The sequence below is a fragment of the Falco naumanni genome, chromosome 5, assembly GCF_017639655.2.
Source record: "Falco naumanni isolate bFalNau1 chromosome 5, bFalNau1.pat, whole genome shotgun sequence".
Taxonomy (NCBI): domain Eukaryota; kingdom Metazoa; phylum Chordata; class Aves; order Falconiformes; family Falconidae; genus Falco; species Falco naumanni.
Window position 1 is genome coordinate 75,192,476 of NC_054058.1, and position 21,825 is coordinate 75,214,300.

Genomic DNA, 21,825 nt, shown 5'->3' on the forward strand with positions numbered 1-21,825 from the left:
TGCTCATCATCCCTCAGTTCTTTATGTTTGTTTTAAAGTCAAAGATAATGACTAATACATTCCACAGAGTGGCCTCCACTAAATGCTTTCGCTAGCACGGGTCACAGCCCCCACATGTCAAATGGTTTATTTATAATGTCACTGGAGTAGGACTGCATCTCTACCTCAGCCTCCATTCTTTCCCTTTTCTCTTGGTCATCTTTCTCCTATGAGCACAAAGGACTGTAGGTGCATTCAAAAACCAAACCAAACTTAGCCCAAAATTGTTAACCTTACTGATTAGAACTTACAGTGTTTCTGAAGGTGCAAGATACTTAATATCCTGTCAGTGCTACTGCTGTAGTGGATTCTTCATTGTATAAATTACATGCGTAACTTGTGTGCACTTGGATATTTTCACTCATCAGCAATAGTGATGTAAGTAATCTGAAGTTAATAGTGTTTTATCTCCTTTAGCATTACTTTTGAAAGACAGACTTGCAAATTCTGTGTCTAAAGAGTAATGGAAAAGGAAAGCATTCGTGCCTGTTTGCCGCACAAATTCAAAAAGACTTCACAAATACAGTTACATGACATATCCTTTTCTTACTGATTGGACATAGTTTCATTTTTAAGCATATACCTTTTTAACTTGCATATAAATAAACTGTAAAAAATATGCAACCTAGTTCTATAGCTTCATTTAGGAATAAATCCAGCCATAAGGCTGATCTGTATTATAAGTAAAAGAGGAATTTTTATTGTTATTTTATGTTGATATATGCATGGTTTTACTGTTTCGAAATTAACATTGCAAATATCGAGACTGTTTCTATAACAAAGTCGACCATTAATTTATTTTCGTCATGCCTCAGTAATTTGATTATGTATGTGTTATTGTTCAAATTAAAGTTCTAATTTTTAAAAGAGTATAACTTTAAAATAGTGACTCAGCTGGGAAACTTTCAAATTCTTCTCAAAGGATTACAGGTGGTAAACTTCATGATTAAAAAATGCTCGATTTACTTCTTGAGTAAAATACCGGTTTGTGCAGATTTTGATAAGTATTACTGCACACAGTTTCCAAAACAAAATTGTTATCTGCATGGTTGAAACAGGTTTTCATCCATATTTATTATATGGGTTTGGTTAATTATGTATACATGACTGTATGTCTGTGTAACTATATGTACGTATACATACAGCCTTTAGATGGAAGGTAATAATCCAGTTTCTTCCAGTGGATGAGGCCTGTACTTATTACTGCATCAACGCGTAAATTTGGTGTTTCTTGTTCCTGTGAATTTGTGTGGCAGCCCAGATGTTATAAAAGGCTTTATGGAAAGTCTAAAATCATTGCTTTATTCTTAGAAATTAAATGACACTAGATGGGTGACCACAGCATTTCATTGTTGAAAATCTGTAGTGTACTTTGCTTTGCTAAACTGAACATTTTTGGTGGCTGTAATAAGTATGCATAAGATATGGTTCTCTTGCTCATCAAGAAACTCATCACTGTCAGTGGAAGTTCTGTGCACAGAGTGACACAACTGCATGTTAGTAGTTGACTTTAGGTGGAAATTTTGTTGAGCAGCCCCATGATTTACACGTATTGTAACTGCAGGCTGGCAGGATAATGGTGTCTATTTGCCTTTTCAGCAATAATAGGTTAAGCCTGTTTCTTTTCTAAAAACAAGTTTTATGTTGACTTTATAGCAATAAAAGACTGTTGCTGATATCAAAGTTAGAAACCAGCAATATGTATACAATTCTGTGTTATGAGTTCTGAAGCAATCAGGGTAAGAAATATAATGTGACTGTCCCTGCTAGCCTCTTCAGATGATTTTCTCAACTGACTGTCATTTGACCAATTCTAGCCAATATATGTCATTACCTTTCTTTCACTGTAGTTGCTTCAGGAAGGTGAAGGGAAAAAATATTAATGGAGTAACTACATGTGAATATACAGTCTGAAAAAAACTGCAGGATTCCACGCACATCCAGAAACGTAGATGATCGTGGTGGAATTGTATGGTTTTTCTGGCCTCTGTTGGTTCCTGTGGCCTTCATTGTTGGGATTAGCATAAAGGTGTTCAAGCGTGCAAGGCACTAAATATTTTTCTACAAGGATATGCTTACCTTGGTGTGACAAGAGTCCCAATTCTGCAATTTTTTCAACATGCAATTAAATGAAATCTAGCACAAGCAAAACTGCAGTAAATTTATTTATTTATTCTTCTCCCTATGAAGACTGGTTTGAAAGAAATTCCTATATTATAGTTATGGGAATTTCACCAGCCTCTTGGAGCCAGTATTGGCTTCTCCTGAGAGCTCATGAACTATGGCAGAAACTTTAGCTACGATAGAAATGATGTGAAGCACTCCTCCTACAGCATCACTAGTAAGGACGTGTCAGAGTTAAAAGCCTTAAGTCTCTGAAAGTCAGAGCAAGATAAAGAGTGTTGGTAGTATGAATCTTGTGGAGATCACTTTGTAATATGGTGCAGATCATCCATGGTATCTCATATAGCTCTTTTTCTTTGGTATCCTAAACCAAATTCAGGTTAAACCTTGGTGTGTTTATCCAAAAGAATTACCTAACATCCTAACAGTGATAATATGGAAAGCAAAAAGCGGAAGTCTGTGTCGGTGTGTGGTGCCAGAGGGACTGAAACATGGTCTCTGGAGAGATTTGCAGTTAATATGAGATGGATAAATGGTTATTTGTGGTATTGTTGGAAACATCAGGAAGCATTAGAAGTGCCTGTGCTGGACAATGGATGGATGAGTGGGATTTCTGTCTTTCACTTGAGACTTTACAAATATGATCATAGGAGGGTGGGCTTGGATTTGTTCTGGAATACGTGATATATACGTCTACACATTTGAAGTTTCTCAGAAATATTGATTGAACATGGATGGCTACTTTACCCTTTATGCCTAGTTTTGCAAATGTTTCCTGTTTGCTAACATTTTGTCATGAATGCAAAGGAGATGTGTCAGATGAAATTCTGGTCTTATTAAACTTGATAGAAAAATTTTAATGATAACTGGGGTTAAAAAAATCAGTATTTTGTCAAGACTTTCAGTCCTTGTTCCTTAGAAGATTTGCTTGCAACATGTTGTTTGCAAGTCAATCTAACTTTTGCAACATTATTTGGGTATTTCTGAAAACTTGGCAATAACTAGGACTCTCACAGGATCTGGGGCTACAGTTTCATTCTTTCAGTCTTCCAGAGTCTAAGCTCCAAAGCCCTGCACAGTATGGTAGCTTTAATCAGGGTAATCCCAGGGAATGGGGACATCGGATAAGCTACAATTCAGAAAGTCAGGTTTGCACATAATGGCCCTTATGTCAAAAATATTTTGAATTACAATGTAATAATGTGAATAAAAAACTAAGAATTGTTTTTGGTTGGGTATGGTCCATTTGCTGTTGAGATAATAAATGTGCCTTCAGCAGAAATACTTAAAGATCTTTGTAAAAAAAAAAAAGTACGTTTGTAAAGGGACTTACAGAGCCATCTCTGGAAATATGAAAAATAATTATATTTAGGCATAAGCCCCGACTTTTAAATATATTTGTAAGTGTCAGGGTATACAAGCTATGTGTGATTATAGCCACTGAAAAGTTTAATTACGCATCCTTCCGCTGTGCCTGCTCCTGCGGATGGCCAGAGGAGCGCCGGGAAGCAGAACGCCTGCCGGTCTCCTCCGAGCTGTATTTCCCCCCTGCTTTGTAATGTAAATGGCTAGTTTGAAACCCACCACGCATCCCTGCGCTCCATCCCCGAGCATCCTTTCTGTTTGTAACGGGAAGATCACCTGACCGCCACCTAAAGCTGCCCCTTTTCCTGAAGGCGCTGGGAGGGCGCTGGGAGGGCTGGGGGCGGTGGCTGCCGGGCGGGGGGGGGCGGCGGCGGAGCCAGCGCTGGGGCGGCCGCCGGGGGTGGGAGCGGGGGCGCCGGCGGTGCTGCTGCTCCAGCCCGGGGAGGAGGGAAAACAAAAGAGCTCAGCTGCAGTTTTGTGTTGCTGTGTCTGGCTTAAGCAGAAGATTCTAGACATTCGTGCCGAAAAATCAAAGCACAGCTGAGGCTACATCTACCGGGAAGGTATTTTCTGCCCCCAGAATGGGCTGGATCAGTACAGGTGGTTTGCAGATCACGCGAAGACAGACGGGCTGAGAGCCATGGAAAGGTGGGATGAGACTCTGCCTCTCCTTCTTGCCCCCTACCCCCCCCACCCCTTTCGCTTTTTCTCTCTCTTGGTTTGTAAAGCAGTATAGCTGGGACCTGAGATGGGGTCAGTTAAAGAGATTAGATGGGATTTAATCCCACAAAGCAAAATCAAATTTGGAGGCACTACTGTGTTCAGCCAGATGTTGGATCCAAACTTGGGCTGTCGGACTGGCTTTGCGCGGTTCTTGTGTTGCTTTTGATGTTGTCTTTGTTTAGAATAGTTCCTGTACGAAACACCATGCTTTAAGGCGAGCTGCATGCTTCTTTCACAAATTGTCAGATGACTGTTCCAATGCTGTTAGGATTTTGCCAGGGAAACTGCAAATGAAGGCTTTGGTTATGATGTTTATGGAAATAAAAGGAGCTGTTGACTTTGAATTTCTTGTGATGCGGGCACGGTTAGAAGTTGAGCTGTGGTTGTTGTTGTACGTGGTAACAATGGGCAGTTCAAGTACAGCAAGTTTGAATGGTGTTTCTTCTGCAATTCCAAATGTATTTTGCTCTTACGATCTTTGGCTTTTCACTGAAGGCAAGGAATGTGGTGGGGGTTTGGTTTTTTTGAGGAAAAAGCCAACAGAATATTTTTAAAGATTGAAAGACAGAAGCAAATTAACGTTTTTACTTGAATGGTTGTTGTTAACACCGGCATGCCTAAACATCTGAAACAAATCCCAGCAATTTTTCATTTCTCTTGCTGGGCAGATGCATTTCTTTTGTTCCTAGAAATTTTCCCTGCCTTTTTAGAACAAAAGGCATTTGCTTGTTTTGCTTTTTTTTTTTTTTTTTTTTTTTTTTTTTTAATGACAGCAGGAGAGTTATATACAAATTAGCAATTTTGTACCGGTTAATGCTCTGCTTCATTCTGAAGTAAACTGCCTCAAGGTATATGGAGGAAGGGGGGTGGGCAGACAGGGGGGAGGCTTGACCAGTGTCCAAGAAGTACAGAATTCAGATGGATTTAAATCATATAGAGAAGGCTACATTTATCTGTAGCTGGATTTCAGCTCTGTGTCATGTAAAATCTGCAGACCGTAGCAGGGAGATTCTTAGCAAGCAATAAATCAGATTTGTAATGGGCCTTTAAAATTTGTCTGAGAGGGGTGACTGCCTGGGTCCCCTTTGGCCAAATTAAGATGCAATCTGACAGTACAGTAGCATCTGTGTGCTGACATTTTCTCCTGAACCTAGTGAAAAATGGCTCCACATCTCTTCTTCAGTCCCCAAAAGATGGTTTCTGAATAGCCATGCATTTTTCCCCTGTATTGTTGTTTGTTCTAATCACCATTCTCTCTGATAATGTCTGACTGGCTTGTTTTGCTTTCCTTGCTTTGACTGTTTGACTAGCTGAGGGGCTGTAGTGGGCAGTGATTGTTTCACCTGAAATCAGAACCTCATGCCAATACTACTGCTTACCAAAAAAAAAATAGTAAATAAATTACAACTGAGTTATATGAATATTACTAATAAGGCGGCTTCTGCCTGTACTGATGGAATTAGGTAAGTGGGTTGAAAAACATGTGTCTTCATAGAAAATGTGCCGCCCATGATGCAGGTGAGAAAGAAAAGCCAGCCAGTAGTGAATGCAACTGACAGGTAAAACTGAAAATCCTAAAAAAAAAGGCACCAGAATAAATTCCTTAAAGGCCAGAAGTATGCCTGTCGGTACAGGTGTGTGTTTGTCCAAGGGAGTTGTTCACGTTCAAATCCTACAGGACGGAGTCAGGGCGGGGAGGGGGGAGGAAGGTGCTCCTTTAGTGGTCCCCCAGGTGTGCTTGGGGGACAGAGCCAGTGTGGCATGGCCATTCAGCGTGACACCACCGCTCTGCCTGTGCCCTCCTGGGCTGGGGGCAGCCCCCGGGCAGGGGTCCGCGGATCCCCGCGGTGGGGCGGAGGGGAAGGGCTGCCAGGTTCGCTCCGGTGGAAACTGCTTCTGGAAATGTTCCCTGGGATAAGGTGGCTGCTCCACAGTGCAGAAGTAGGACAAGTAGGAGGCAGAAGGGTGGCTGTGGGAAGTTGTGAGTAGTATGGATCCTCTCCAGAAAATGCGGCCGGTGTTATTTTTGTGACTGCTTAATCGTGCCTGCGGAGGCTTTTGCAAAATCACTGTATTTACTGGACTCCTGTACTTTCTCTCCAATTTCAGGTAATAGTTTCTCTGTATTACAAATATGATTTCAACAGGAAAAGAATAACCTTAAAAGCTTCCCTCACAAAAAGCAAATGGTATAAATATTATGGCATTTACCCATTGCAGGAGGCATTACATTTCAATCAGACCTTAGAAAGCATGTTGTGTGCAGCACTTATAAACCCCCCAAATGTTACTTGCCAGACTTGTTACAGTCTTTTTAGATTAATTTTCATAGACTTGAATGCTTGGAGTTACGGTATGAAATTCCGCTGCCACTGGAGAGGCGCGAAGATGGAACTTTACCACCGCATGCAGATCCCATTACTGCTTTTGTACAGGTAGATAATCTGACAGAAGTAAACAGTTTGCTTCATGGAAAATGACACAATTGCACCGAGGGAATGTGAAAAAGGAAACTAACATCTTGCAAACCATCAGACGAGCAGAAATGCCAATGAGAGATGTTCAAAATAAATACAGTTAAAATGCTTTGAGTGACAGAAGGATTCCAGGTGCCTAATTCGCATTGACCGTAGCTATAAAATGAGGGAGTGCAGCTGCAGTTTTAGAAGCTAAACCATATCAGGATGATTTCCAGATGTATATGAACATAATCAGAAAGAATGGGAGTCTAATACTGAGCAGGAACAAATTAGATTTCAGAAGTTAAGTGGACACGTTTAGAGAAGCTGGATTGAAGATTCACCACAGGCAGAAAAGTTTCTAGAAGAAAAGAAATGAGCAAACTTAGCCCAAATGGAAAACACACACCCCAACTAGTAGCATTGTCTATCGATTAAGTGATTATTAAGTGCAATGTTTTCCGAAGTGGGCTTTAACAGTGAAATTCTGGTTTAAGAAAGGAAGCAAGACTTTTGACACTTACTCTTACTATGAAATGAAAACTGCCCAGAGGCTTTGCTTGCAAATATGCATTTTCTTCAGGGCATAGCACTGACACATTGGACCTCTGTAAAGGCGGGGGGGGGGGGGGGGGGGGGGGGGGGGCGGGGGGGGCAAGTAAGATAGACATAAAATGGTGCTGCTTAAAAAATTTCTTACCATCACTTCCTACAAGCTGCATAAATATATCCTATCGTTAAACGTAAAGGTCAGGATTGTCTTCTTGTGATATAAATAAAAAACAAGAATTAAATGGTGTAATGTATACTAACGTTAAAAGACTCAGACCCAGAGTACTGAAGTCTGAGAAAATTATATTTACATTGAAGCAATCCAAGTAGCGATTGTCAGTGTTCCAGCTGACAGACTCAGCAAACAGCCCACCTATTTCCCATTTCAGCAGCAAATGCCTATGCAGAAACCATCACGCTCTCACTGCAAAATAAGCTTAAGAACTTTGAAACCCATGTAGATTCCTGGTTGCCCTAATGCAACCAGTTTAAATCAAGTTTGTTGTAAATGGTACCACCATAACAGAGCTGATTGTAGCCCACAGAGTCAAGAAAAGAATATGGTCAGCAGAATTTACTTCTTTTGAAAAATTAGAATATCCCAGCTATTCCTCTGTCATTGCTTCCACATGTATATAGCACGATCCAGACCCATGTGTCTTTGTTTCTAGCACCAGATAAAAATTTCAGAGACAGATCTTTCTCTTGTCACTGTTGCAACAGTTTTCTGACTATATTACACTGTAGGATAAAGAAGCAGCTCATTCCTGGTGTGACTTTGGTGTTTATATACAGAGCATACCATGTATTAGTGACTGTCCATTATTTTGTCGGAAATGTAGCATCAACACTAGGGTCAGATGAAAGCTGTACTGATTGGGTTTGCTTTTTCCGTGAGCGTGGAAGGTTAGGTTGACTTTTCAGCTGAAGAAAGAAAACCACTCTCATCTGGAAAGTTGCAAGATATGTCTAACCTGACCTTACTGTCTTTTCCCTGTGTACCCTTCTAATTTCTTTGGTTTTCTCCTTTCACATTTTTTTCCTGACCCTCCACAAACTTCTTTCTTTGTGTAAATCTTCTTTGATTGGACCTTGCCAAGCATCTATGTCTTTCCCCTCCTGCCCCAGCTCCATGTTCTGGCACGGTGAGAAATACTTTCTGCCAGGTGGCCTTTCTTTGGTCCAGGTGAAGTCAGATTTTGATGCTAGGGAAGTAGGTTGTACAGATGTGCATATCCAGATGCCAATGGACTGAGATACTCTCCATCTCTTCAGTCTCCCTGTTACATAAAATAAATTATTTTTTATCCCTACATTAGTCAAATCTACCATAAAGAACTTAGCCAATATTCCCGTGGTTAAAACTGCTGAAGGAAGCGGTGACAGCTGATAGCTTTCTCGGGACACTTCGATCATCTGAATCTGTGTCCTGAATACCTGTAGCATCATAGAAGTGATCCTGAAGGAGGGTGGGATTTAGGGTTCAGCTCTGCCTCTGATGAAATCGGTGCCAAATTTCACTCTAGAGGTGAGACGAGAACCTTTAGTGGAGGAAAGAAAGCTGATCTTGTAGAGGGGCTCAGGTTAAATGCGTTTTACCACCTTCCTGGCAAAGAAAACAGCAAATAGGATTGACAGTGGGTGATCAGTGAACCTCTAAACCCTCTAACTGTTACGCCTTATAAAAATGTGAACCAAAAAAGTGCCGGGGAAAAATTCTTTAATCTGAAGGTTTTAGGAGTTGTCTTTACAGCCATGACAATCCCCATTGACAGAAATGCTCATAACCCAGAGGTGATGGAATACAAATGGGCATGGATGTGGGAAGCATTGCAATAGAGACCACATCACAATAAAAGCTCTCTTTCTGAGTTATCCTTTCCTTTCCCGTCAAATAAATAAATTGCAGTGATGTACAGTGTGAAAAATTATTGCAGCTAGAGTGCTTTTCTGATGACAGAGATGACATAAGTTATAAAAGCCTGTCCCAGGTAATAGAAAGTAAAGATTGCTGCAAGTTAGTAAAGATTTAAGAACTCGGGGTCTGGACTGATTCAAGCATACTCATTGGATATGGCTTGCTTCATTCCTGACTTGGTCATCTGCTGAGAAACCTTCACTGATGGGAACACAGAGCCATGGTACTCCTGTGTTGCATGTGCTCTCCATCCGACTTTGCTCCCAGGGTCCTGGCTTAAATCTTCAGGAAGGCTCATGAGGTTGGCTGAAGTTGTTGAAGTGATTGTACCCACCTCTGTGAACCGTGATGACAGAAGCCATGATGAGTCCAGAAGGTGAAGTGATCATAGTGAAATGTTGGTTGGCAGACCTTCTGCAGGGACAGGGCCTTCAGGGCAGAGTTCCCTTTTGTCTAATGATTTTTCACCTTCAGACTCACCTTCTTGACAGAAGCTCCAAAAAATAACTTGGCATCACCCTGGAATGTTACGCAGTCAGGTACAATCCAGCATTTTGTATTTCAACAATGCTGTAATCTAGCATATAACCTAAAGAGGAGTGAGGAACAGTGCCTTTCTCGCTACTTAAGGGTCCCCATCCACATGGTTGGGATCAAGCGCATCTAAAAGCAAAGCTTAAATGTGAAGCCAGCTTTCTGGAGTACTCTGCAAATCTAGAATATCTGAGGAGGTTTGCGGAAGGCTGAATTAGAGCCTGGTCAGTTCATAGCTGTTCATTGTCTGTGACTGGGGCAATTGGAAGCATGTGTGCCTCTCTCTTCACAGCTCTGCAGCTCCTGAATGATGGAAGTTGTCTTGTTTCTTGTTCAGAAGATGCAATAGAAAGAGGTTCTGGGAAACAGAAGTAAGAAATTTGTGGAAGTGTGGGTGTCTTTGTGTCATTTGCTTTTTAAAGTTCTGCACCCCAGAACTCAGAAATCTTTATAGGATGGGTGGTAGCTGTCCCTTAGATAGCAGTAAGAGGACTGTGCTGCACAAAAGGAAGGGGTAACTCAAAACTTCCCTACCTTTTGCATTGCTGGATTTTAAAACCTGACATAACTAAGGGGATAGTTTGTTCCCATCACCTCCCACTCTCTCATTGCAGCTGTCAAATACTGTTGTCAAACCAGCTGCAGTGACGTAACCATCCTAAAACACCTGCCTGTATGCTTATTGGAAAGTCCTTCTGAAAAAGGAGTGTGCTGATAGGGAGCTCTTTATTGTGGGTTGTTTTTTTTTTTTTCTTCTGCAGATTCAGCAGGTGCTATATATTATCCTTTACAACCTTCAGCCATTGGGAGCTAGGACACTGTAATTATGTTCCCTGTCCGTGGAAGTTACTGCCTATTACTGTGTGAAATACTGTGTGCTCTGCTTGGGATTCAAAACTAAACTGAGAAAGCATGTTTGCTGCTGCTTTCGTGCCAACGACATAATGGTGCTGTTTTATGGTAGTAAATGCTCTCTTCCCCTTATACGGTGGAACCTGTATAAAAATACCTTGTTGCTGATATGTAAAGAAGTCAAATTCCCAGTGCAGACAGTTCGCTTCCACAACTAGTATTTTACATTTGTGTAGTTCCTTTTACTAAAAAGTCGTAGGGGTTCAGGTGTTCATAAGTGTGAAAATAAACTGTGAGGCTGAGACATAGAAAGTACACGACCATTTTTATACAGACAAAACTTTATGCCATCTCTGTAGAGATAGTCAGGATCTTACAGCCCTTCCTAACAAGTTGCCTTAATTGCCCATTGCTTTTGAATTTTTATGTGGATTGGTCTTTAAGTACCTGCACCCAGTTCCCACCATGACTCAGTAGCACAGGAGAAAACAAAAGTTGGAGGGTTTAGGTCCTGCAGCTCCTACTTTTGCGGCCTTATTCATGTGAGCATTGCCTTCATGAGGTTTCACCACGTTCTGAATAAAAAAATGTAGCCTGGTTTTATCTCACTCTGTTCCCTCCTGAAATTATTCAGAGGAAGTGAGATACGGTGGGTACCTCGTGCACTTTTCCATTAGGATAAAGAATGTATGCTGTCCATTGTGTTTAGAAGAATGTTCCAAAGAAAACTCTCTACGGCATAGTTGTGATAACAAGCAGGAAAGAAATAAGTAATAGGAGAGACAGCACAAGAAAATTTAGCTGCTTTGGTATAATCTCAGTTCAGCATTACAGTACTTGATGCCAGTGTGCTTCCTTTACCAAGAGTCTTGGGGACAGCCACAGCGGTCCACAGCATAAGACGCTGTGCTGCCTGTAGCCACCTTAAAACCAGAACGGTTTTGTCACTACGTACCTCCAGGAGCTAACGTGCAGACCGTCCTTGGCAGGGGCACAGTGCACAGTGATCAGCTCTTGAACATGATTTCTTGTCCTGTTTGTTTCTTCTTTCCACTTTCATTTGAATAGGAAGGTCTCACGTGCCCCCACGCTGTCTCATGGGACTGGCCATGGCTTTTAGGAGTACCGAGGGTCTCAGTTTGTCTCTCAGTTTGTTCTCAGTTTCTCCCTGCTCACATCAAGGGAATGAGGCTGTGAGTGATTATTGCTAAAAATGCTGGTGCACCAGACCCACCAATTCAGGTGTGGTAGCTCTTGAAGGTAGAGGACACATTCTTACCTTCCTACCACACATTAATTTTTATTGTACTCTGTATTTGATAATCACTTCTGTATTTAAAGTTTAGTACGTTTGAATTACCTACTGTGAAATGAATATATGCTCAGGCAGCCTAGACTCCACATGAACAGCAAATACAAGAATTATTGCTAAGATATCTTAAATGTTTGATATGAAATTTGCTTCCTCAGCTGGGGTAACAGCAGGCTATTTGGCCCAACATCCTGCTTTTCATACTGGCCAGTAGCGGACACTGGGAAAAGTAGAAGCACCAGGGCAGTATAGGGTAATACTTTGCTTTTATACCTCTCAATTTCCAGTATAAGTTGCCAAGATGCTGTGATGTTTTCAGATTGATATGACATTCAACTTTTAAAGCATGAATTGATGTCATGTGGCCACACAATGCAGAAGAAATGTCATTTCCAGCGTTGGACCTATGGGTACATGCTCACTGGTGTGCATGTAACCAGACCTCTGCACCTCGGTACAGGGTGACCCAGTCATGGAGGAAAATTGGTTTGTTGTGCCTTCACTTGAGCTTACTGCCGCCTTGGTGATGAGCCCCATATCTTCAAGCACATCAGACCTTCCTGTCATCATTAGAAATACTTTAAAACTTCAAAAGTCAAAAGCTTTGAGTTTTGGCTACCTCAGCATATAAATCTGAAAATGTGTTTCATTTGTGATAAACACATTTTTGTGCATATGAGTCATGCCCGACAAAGGTGAAGTACTGTAATCCAAACAAAAAGAATCAGAAGAAACCTTTTTTGGGGAAGTTACTGAAAAAATCTATTAAAGTGTTTGACACAGAATGTGCCTTTTCTGCTGGGATCATAGTAGTCCTCCTGCAAATCACCTTTTCTCTGTTGCAGGAACATTTATCCTTCCTTTTTGCAGGCACACCTTTCAAATGCCAGTTCATCTTGACAGTGTGCATATGATTTTGGTTTGATGATTTGCTTATCCTTGTTAGGGTTCTCCCACCCCCCTCAAAAGGCATGAGGGGAGATTGGATCAAAATAGACACACAGTGATGAACAAATGCTTTTTTGTTTTTGAGTGCAGTACAGCTGTCTCTAAGACACAGCTTCTGTTTTTCCTTAGAATTACTGACCCTCTCTGAAAATTACTGTCCTTGAGTTTTGGCTTGAACCCTTCACACTGAAAGAGAGGATTGGCCGTTGTCTCCAAAGGGTTGTGACCAGCTATCGCTGCACCAGAGAGGTCAATAGGAGAGAGCACATTTAACAAGCTGTGAGTGAGCAACATGGAAGACAGAGCATGGAGAGGAGCTGAGAGCAGAGAGCTTGGAGTAAAGCTTCAAGAAGGAAAAGAAATCCAAGAATTTATAGAAGAACAGGGAGGGCAACAAAAACAAAATTAAGAGAACTGAGAAAGAAAAATTGAAATGAGTGAAAGCAGAAACAAGAATCCTCATGCGAATCCTCAATCTGTCATGGTAAAGAATAGGAGCCCCACAGCTTTTCCTTCACTTCTCCATGGAAATAAAACAATTATCATTAAACTATTCTATTTTATTCTTCAGAGAAATGATTTAAAAGCAGTTCCCCATTGTGGGAAGACTTGACATCAGGAACAGTTAGTGTCTCTCACAAGCCCTTCATTATGGTTACTGTTTAACTCAGGTGGCAGAAAGCTGACATCCAGATGCCACGATGCTACCTTAACAAAAACGGATGGTTTTTCTTTATGGGAGCTGGGGGGTAGGGAGAAAAATGTCTTTAAAAGAAAAAGTAGTTGTGAGCTGTATTGTGTACTTTGGTCTGCACCAAGAGAGTTAAACCAGTGTTAAAGTTTCCTACCCCAGGTGGGAGAGGTTTTCAGGGCGGTGGGTCCTTCCTTTCTGCCCCAGGTGCTGCTCCTTGCTCTTGGTGCTCATGCTGTTCCCCTCTCAGATGTCCATGTCCCACAAGCATGATTTCCCCTCTCCAGAGGAGACCCTGGGGCCGGCGTGTTGTACCAGACTCCTCTCCCTCAGGGCTGTTTTGGGCAGGATCAGTGTCAGAGCACTTGCTGTGGCAAAAGATCTTCTGCAGGTTCTCAGCATCCTGGTGAGCCACGAGCTGTCAAGGTGGGAGAGGGTGGGAGGATGGAGATGGAGAAGCTCAATCTTTGTAGCCTCTACCCAGCATCCCTGCTCATGAGAAAAGGCAGAAAGAAAACAGTGTGAGAGAAATGGTCCATAATCCCTGCTGCTTCATGGCATATTATTATATGAGAGTAAGAGATAACAGTGTGCTTTTTGATAGAAAGTCACCTTCTAGCACTTTGTCATTCAGGTTCTTTGAAACTCAGCCTGAACAAAACCTGCCTGAATAAAGCTCTAAAATGTGTGCTTAATCTTAAAGTCCCTGAAGAAAAAGTGTCTTCACTCCTGAAACACGTTGAAGCTTTATTACCAGCTATATTCTGATCTCAAGCATGGTGGTGTAAATCTGTTATTACCCAAAATCAGTGGTATTATCCTGGTGGTGGAAGAGAGCAGGTTCACCCCTTCCTCCCAAGCCAGAGGGATGAATTCGTTCTATTTTGTTGGCACTGTACACTTCCTCTGACATAGTGCTGGCACTTACTTTCATTTGGGTGATTAGAATTAAGCATCACCTTCCTTTTGCAATTATACTAAATTAAGTTAAATCATTATGTTTTCAACCTCCTGTTACACTGCAGAAAACTTACTTTAGATAAAACTCACCCTTTTATTTTACTTTAACATTCTGTGTTGAGGAGTGTCTCCCAACACATGGAAATGCATATTAAAAACACGCAGAGCTAGTTATCTCTGTAATGTGGCTACCAATTTTTCTCAGTTTTCACAGAGATGCAGTAACGTTCAGGGCGGCACAAGTTTTTTTGGCATTTCGGGGTAATGACTGAATTGCAGGGTTTATCAGAGGAGAGGTATAGATGGTGGTTAATGAGGAGTCAAGTGTTGGAGTTTATATCAAAGTGAACTTTTAAGGTGGCAGCAAGTAAGACTTTAGGGCAAGACGAGTGAAAAGGAGCCCGTGTGTCGGCAGGCTGTTAGTACAGCTCTCAGTAACATTGAGGTGGCGACCTGACCACATCTCACAGATGCAGGTGGCCTTGCAAGAGGCAAAGACTAAATATGCATGAGAGGTGAATAATTTTATTTGCTTAGACACTATCCTTCTGCATCGCAGGTGGTGGTGTCAAACTGAGAGGATATTCCAGGAAATAATTACAAGAGTTCATTTCTAGGACCATTAGTCCTAATCCTCTCATCATTCTTGTTTTTTTTTACAGTAATATAATGCTATTTATAATGAAAGTTGCTCCCTGTTTACTAGTCCTTCCCTGATAATTCATTTTCCCACTCATCAAGATGACTATTAACTTACTATTTATTATCTATAATGCAATAGGTCCTACGGATCTTGATCAGTATCATTTTTACATGTTCATAAAGAGAAATTCACTGTCTACCTTAAAGGGGTTATGAACATGCAGTTCTACATTTGACATGTTCTCTACCTGTACAAATGGTTTCTACTCTTCCAGGAATTCAGGATTCTTAACATAAAAGCAGATTGTTCAAGGGTGATTTTAAAGAAGTATAAGCCATGCAGTACTAAAGCATTTAAAAGAACATACCCATCCATAATAGAGACAGGCACTGAGGTTGATATACAAAGTTATAGTTTTCTGCTCTTTTTTTTTTTTTTTTTTTTAATAGTAAGCAATCAAACCTGAAGATTTTCTGCATACTAGAGACAAAATGTGAGAATATTTGGTAATTTCCCATTAATGAGATGCAAAATAGTGACCACCCATTGAAATGACCAGAGTCCTAACACTGTATCACAGATTATGTCTCTTCTTTTTAATTAAAATAGCTGTACCAGTTTTTCAGAAGTGTAGAACTGGGAGAGACCTCTGGGCCATTGAGTTCAGTCTCCCTACAATCATGAGCAACTGTATCATATAATCTCTTGCATAAACCTATCAGTTTTGCTACACTAAATCCGTAGAGCGCCAACTATGTTCTCATCTGTTATAAATGTTTTTCATTGATTTCAGTGCTGTGCTTTATTCACCAATTAACTAGGCATATCACCTTCACTGATGTGAATACAGACACTTTGCAGAATAATCTCTCTCCCAGCAGCCAGATTTGCTGCTTTGTACTCTTCCACCTGTCTAGCTGCATCGTGATCATATTTTCTCTCTACTGATTCTTTTCCTTTTCATTTGTTGTTTTAAAGTCATAGTCATAATATATTAAGTAAATGAGTAATTTTTAGATGGGTCAGTCAATACGAGGGAGAATAATTTATAATTTATGTTTAAAAAATAAATCTAATTTAGGAATTGTGTTCACAGTAGAGATTGGTTTAGCTTTAATTGCCCAAGCACACACCCAGTTTGTGTCAAAAAAATCTAATTTGGTAATGCAAACAAACATCGTCTTGGTGCTCGAATCAAGCATGTACCACAGAAGAAGAAGTACATTCTTAAGCTGTTAAAAGTGCTTGACGGTGAGACTGCCATTATGTCAGATATTCTTCTGAACTCTTGGTTGTATCTGTGGTGCCGATGGATCAGTAAAACAACCCTTATGTATAAACATGATTGTAGTACTTACTGCAGTCTCAGTTCTGCATGTATGACGTTTCATTAGGTGTAGCTCCTTTAACTGTGATGTTCACTGTGTTCTTCATTAAGTCTCACATGATTTTAACTTAAAAGGAGTTATGTCACAACCCTTTGATCACATTATATTTATTCATATTTTTTTTTTGCTTCCACATTTCAAAATTATCTTAAATTAATCTTCCTGTAACCTTGGTTGATCCAGACTTTTATTAAAGGATTTTCTTATAATATTAATGCAGGCCATTCCTTCTACACGGTTTTGTTGTAGGGATCTCAAGAAGTTCGTAGCTGACAACTAAAATGAATGTTTCATGAGACTATTAGAATAGTCTCTTGAGTATTGGAAAACAGCAATGAAGAAAGAATTTTGGTTTACAGAGCACCCAACTCTCCGTATTAAAAATCATCCTTTGATCTCTTCCTGGAGCTGACAAGATAGGAAGCAAATTGGTAATTTTCAGGGTTTATTTCTTAAGAAAAAGGAGAGAGATAATTGCAAAAGCATGTTTTACATCAGTGTGGGACTTGCCCAGTTAAAGATCCAGACAGGCAGAAAAACAAAAGCTACATTTCTAACAGCAGTGTAGGTACTGTGCTAACACAGTCCTGTGGCAAAATAAATAGTGTCCCCTGTTCTTGGGATTGCAGGTTGTGTCAGAAGTTGCATAATGTAAACAAACTATGCCATGTAGGTGAGATAGCTCTTGTTTCTTGAATGATTGCTTTATCTAGTCCTTTAAAATGGTGTTACTTTGGCCATCAAGAGCTGCTGTCCCATCTCTAGACCCTTCTGTCAAGGAGAATTCAAACCACTTGTTGGGTTACAGGCAGCATCGCCTGCAGAGAAATTAAAGACTGAACTCGGTAGTGAAGTGGTAACTTCTAGCTATATTCACAAGTGTCTCTCAACTCTGAGATGTCACTTGAGAAAAAGCCACATTCCCAAATGCTTTGTTTGAGATGCTGCTTTTGAAGTGAGGAGGGGAGGGTGACAGAAGGGAGAGTGGGCTAAATCAGATACAAAAGAAGCAAGAAATGGACGCCACATATGGACAACTGGCTGCTCTAGCCTTTGATGAAAGGGGTGACTGATTTAGAACTTCTATATATAAAAGCTGCTGCCAAGCTTTTATGGCCACAGCAATGAAGACAATCAAAGTGAAAATCCATTTATTCCACATTTGGTTGGAGAAGGTATTTAGCTTCCCAAAACACTCACTTTTTTTTTTTCCTGCAAGAACTGTTGTATGACTTGTGAGGAGGTGACTGGGGGATATAAGAAGTACCACATTGACCAGTGAATTCTTAATGAGAAATACATTTTCACATAAGAAGTTTGGAACAGGGTGTATCTTGATAATCTCTGCAAAAGCTTCCATTTTGGTAAACACTCAGAAGAAATTACTGGGAGATTTCTGTACCTGACATTAGAAATATAAATTTTAAAATAAGTATAAATACTATTCATACATGTAACATGAAGTAGGAGGTGTACCATGCTTCTTATTCCATGTAGCTTCCTGTCCCGCAGACCAGAATTTTGACATCTCAGAGTCTTATGCCTCTGCCCTGATCATGTAAAAGAAGTTGTGCCCAGCCCTGGGCAGGAGTCGTTCTCCCAATAGCACATTGCACCCTCCAGGGTTCAGCTGAACTGTCTTATACTGGCAAAGGTGGGCGTTAAGGGGGCTCTGGATGGGTTCGTGTCACAACATTGACATCCCAGGAATTAATGACTTACTAATTTTGATTCAGAACAAGTCACAGTAAAGAAATGTGATGAAATGACAAGAAACCAAAAGAGAACTGTACAAGGATTGTACACTACATCTATGAGTGTTCATTCAACTTTAACAGAAATGAAAGAAGTTGCAAATCACTCCAGGAAAGGCGTTAGGACCTGTGACACAGCTTGTGGTAAATGTGGAAATAATGAAGAAAAATGTTGTGCATTTGTTTAGAAAATGACAAAGAGATTGACATAGTAGGAAGCTGTGTAATTGCTAAAGGAAGGATATTATTATTTTTTCCCATTAACCTGATGATGGTGTTAGTACAGAAACCAAATCTGAAAAGAAAATGTTATTGTAGAAACAAAATCTGCAAAGGTCAATAAGCAACTGAAGGAACAAGTATAAACTACTCCTGCTGTTGACAGGCATTTCTAAACAAGCTGAAATCACACAAATCCCTACAAATAAACTCAGTAATTTAGAAATTACAAGGGGGGCGTCCAGTGACTGGTGCTTTACACTATGCTAATGTTGAGTAATTGCCAAGCCCTTAATGGGGCAGTATATTTGGGTTGCTCAACTGTAAGACTGTGTCAAGTGAAACACGGCTCAATCCAGAAAGAGGATGGGAAGCAGTGGGAGTCACTGGGATGTCTCAGCTCATTCTTATTGTTTTACATAGTGATTCTGCACTCATTAAGATCCATATAGTTAATGAAAAAAGGCATACTTGGGAGTTTGAGAAAGACATTTCAACTGTAATCTACATTAATGTAAAACTTTGTGTTTACATTGCGAAAGTGCTGACACAAGCTGAGTGCCACTCATAAAGCAAGTTTATTTTTCAAATATATCAAGTACAGAATGCGCAAATGAAGAAGCATATCTCAGACAGAAAAAGATTTCAAAATACATGTTATTAGCCTAAAAAGGATGCTGGTTTTCATATATATTTTTTTTCTTAAAGACTTACCTGTAGCCTGTGACAGAAGTTGTATAACTTTAGAGATACATCTTTTTCAGATTCGTTGGGAAACTTCCAGTATTCCTTCTCGAACCTTTCATATAACCTTAGCTAGCGGTTTTACTTAAGGCTAAAGCCTCTCATGAAGTATTAAGGCTGTCCCAGCTTTTCCCATTTCATTTCTTCAACCATGCAGTTGAAGAAATGAAAGTACTAATCCTTCTCAGCATGCCTTTTAGTTCCAGGCAGAACAGGAGTTCATGGAGCAGTTGGGCTATCAGATTGCGTCATGCCTGGAAGCCGCATCCCATGTTGCCATGGCAATGAGATACAACAGTTTCTCCACCTCGACTGAACAGCAGCTCCCAAAAGGTGATACGCACAGGTTGAGCAGCACGTCTGATTTTTGACTATTTATAACCGTTTGGTAGAGATGAGTCTGTGTGTGTCCGTCCTATGTAGTTATATCAGTAAAAACCCGACTTACGTATTTACATAAGCTCTGTATAACAAAACTCATCAGCTTTCCATACAAATAGGTTATGTTATTATACTTAACTCAGATATGCCAATACAGACGCAGAGGTTAATGTTTGCGGCAAAGCTATTTTTTTGAAGGAAGTCCTTTGTATTGTCTCCCTCAGAGATGTGACTTGGCTGTGCTCTGTTGGGCTGTGCAAGCTGTGCCTTGACTTTTTAGAGGCAAAGACAGCACTAAGATTGGACTGGGGTTGAGACGCGTTTTGTTTGGATCTCTTCTTGATACTGGTCTAGTCAATAATCACACTTAAGTTTGTGATGCTTTTGATCTTTTGCCTATGAAACAGACATTGATGATGATGCCAGTCCTTCTGTGCAACATGCTAAAAATGACAGATGAAATATGCAGATATGCATTTTCCCACAGTAACCAGATTTTTATTAGCACTAATAAGAATTATAGTTTTTCGTAGGTAAGATTTGTTGGCTGTCTTACATAAAGAGTGATTAGCTCATTTTTAAGTGCTTGTTGCTGAATATTCTAGTCAAATCTTATTTTTGTCTGCAGTTTTCATGAAAATACTGCCACTTCTGTCAGGTGCATAACAAGTTCCATAAATATCCACCTTTGGGTTTGCAAGGGTAGGGAGAAGAGAGCTTATTTCTAACAAGATTCACATATGTTGGCTTTTTCTGCATTGGAAGTTATTGGGAAAGATATGTAAGATGGAAGGAAAGGATTACACTTCTCATATATGCTCAACTTACAAGACTTGCTCTCCATTCATTTTCACTCGAGGTCTCTTTGACTCCTACTAACTTGATGATAGAAATCATCACTCTATAGGGAAGAAAAAACTTCAGCGATGTAATTCTAAAACTGATGAAAGGTTTGTTTAAACAATGGGAGAATAATCAGCTGGCCTTAAAATCATCTCTCTGGTTGAGATGAGTACAGTGTTATCTCAGTTTGGGATAATGAATGGTGCTGATGTATCTAGTACTTTATATAAGCACAGATACCATGTATTTAAAAAGCAACACATCAAAGTGATGTAATGCATTAATTGGATAAAAGAAAAAACAAGCAAGTCTCTAAATGAAGGAAACTTAATAAAGCTGGCAGATCTTTTGCAAATAGAGAAGAAGTCTCTTTGTATTTTACAGGATTTTTCTGAAAGGGATTTTTTTCTTTGATTTAGGCATGATTAAGTGTTCAGGGGTAAAAAAATCCAATTATGCCTAAACTCAATGTGTTGAAAATACCCAGAAGAGAACTTAAATCTAATTGATGTATCTAAATTCATATTCAAAGCAAGGAATTACCTAACATATGTCTGTAAAGCATTGTACCAAGGTGTTAATTTCCTTGCAGCATCTTTCTTCTTTCAAGATACTGCCCTCAAAAAATTAAATCAAAATAACAAAATCCGGTATCTCAACTGTACTGATTGCTTTTCAAAGTGTCTGAAGAGTTCAAACTGTGTGCTGGATTAGTGGATCAGAATTCTCTAACAATCTTTCCTTGGCTCCAATTAACTTGTTCCATGACACTGGAGAAAGTTACTGGACATTTTTGTCTATCAGTAATACTGTGGATAGTGATGGTTCATTTAGGGTTATTTTTCTAAAATTCGTTTATTCTTACAGACAGAAATGTGAAGTACTAGTGTTCCTAACTTTCCAGTCTCTTTAAACCCAAAATCTCTAACTTAATGTTACTTTTGATGTTGCATATGAATGTTCTGTTTTCTCTGTAACTATTAGGGCGCTGTTAATGCAGCTGCATCTTATCAAGGGCAAAGGTATAATTTTGTTTCAGTGGCCTAGGAGTACAGACACCAACAGTAAGAAGCCATAAGATAGTAGTGGGTTTGTGATTTCTCAGTCTAAGGAAAGAACATACTTTGAGCCTCTTGTATGAGAAGTGAGTTATTTTCCTTTTTCCTTATGAGCTGGAAGATGAACTTCTTGCAAGCTGAGGAAGATATAGGGCTACACCAGATAAGCTGGTGTATTTTATTAGCAGTACTCATTTGCTTTCTTCATGCTGTGCAAGCTGACACAAAAAGGTTGTAAAAAGAGGCGATAATACAATGAGAGATAGTTACAAAGAAAATTGGGGGAAATGTAACTATTTTATTTTCCTCTAAAATATA

At 40.0% G+C, this 21,825-nt stretch overlaps 1 protein-coding gene across 10 annotated transcripts in view; it reads left to right on the plus strand.

Annotated features, from left to right (window-relative positions):
* Positions 1 to 21,825, plus strand: part of MAGI2 (membrane associated guanylate kinase, WW and PDZ domain containing 2) — a 754,276-nt gene that overhangs the window by 346,398 nt on the left and 386,053 nt on the right. Inside the window, exon 1 of one of the 10 annotated variants that reach the window (XM_040595991.1) lies at positions 3,950 to 4,176. The exons of the other annotated variants lie outside the window; for them this stretch is intronic. The gene's annotated coding sequence lies outside the window, so the exon portion shown is untranslated. Of the gene's footprint in view, positions 1 to 3,949; positions 4,177 to 21,825 lie in introns of those variants that run through there. 10 annotated transcript variants of the gene reach the window in all.